The sequence below is a fragment of the Meleagris gallopavo genome, chromosome Z (genome assembly GCF_000146605.3).
Source record: "Meleagris gallopavo isolate NT-WF06-2002-E0010 breed Aviagen turkey brand Nicholas breeding stock chromosome Z, Turkey_5.1, whole genome shotgun sequence".
NCBI classification, from domain to species: Eukaryota; Metazoa; Chordata; class Aves; order Galliformes; family Phasianidae; genus Meleagris; species Meleagris gallopavo.
In genome coordinates, this window is record NC_015041.2 from 39,847,561 (window position 1) to 39,848,471 (window position 911).

The following is a 911-nucleotide window of genomic DNA, read 5'->3' on the forward strand; positions in this document are numbered from 1 at the left end:
GAGCTGGGTTTGTTCAGCCTGGAGAAAAGAAGGCTGCAGGCTGACCTCATTGCAGCCTTTCAGTATCTAAAGGGAGCCTACAAACAGGAGGGGAATCAACTCTTTGAAAGGGTAGATAACAGCAGGACAAGGGGAAATAGTTTTAAGTTGAAGGAGGGGAGATTTAGGTTGGATGTCAGGAGGAAGTTCTTTACAGAGAGAGTGGTGAGGTGCTGGAACAGGCTGCCCAGAGAGGTTGTGGGTGCCCCATCCCTGGAGATGTTCAAGGCCAGACTGGATGGGGCCCTGGGCAGCCTGGTCTAGTATTAAATGTGGAGGTTGGTGGCCCTGCATGTGGCAGAGGGGTTGGAGCTTTATGACCCTTGAGGCTCCTTCCAACCTGGGCCATTCTATGATTCTGTGATTCTGATCCTTGTCTGACTCTTCTATTTCAGATGCAGTGTTCTCTCTATAAGAGCTGCCTTCTATTTTTCTAACTGAAAGCCAGAGCTGTGCTGAACATACTTGCTCTTACTTTTTACACTCCTTTGAGTCATTATTAAGGCAGTGCATGTACTTATGTCTTTGTGGCAGTAAGTACCAAAGTGTGAGTGATGCATATTAAAGCCAGAAGCCAAGAAGATGAGCTAAGAGAAATGCTGCAATATGATTTGAAAGTAAAAAGTTGGTCTCTAATGTAAATTATTATTTTGGTACATTTCTTATCTTTTTCAGTATCTTTCCACATTTGATTCTTTTACAGATAATGTTTTTGACAGCCGTCCTCTTCCTGGAACCCCTTCTAAGGTAGGTGGTGATGTAGCAATAAATTTATTTAAGAAGCCTATTGTCACATAATCTTCTGGGAATCCTAACGTTTATATTGTTAGAGTGAACTTATTTTTCTAGGGTATTGTTTTATAAGCAGTAGA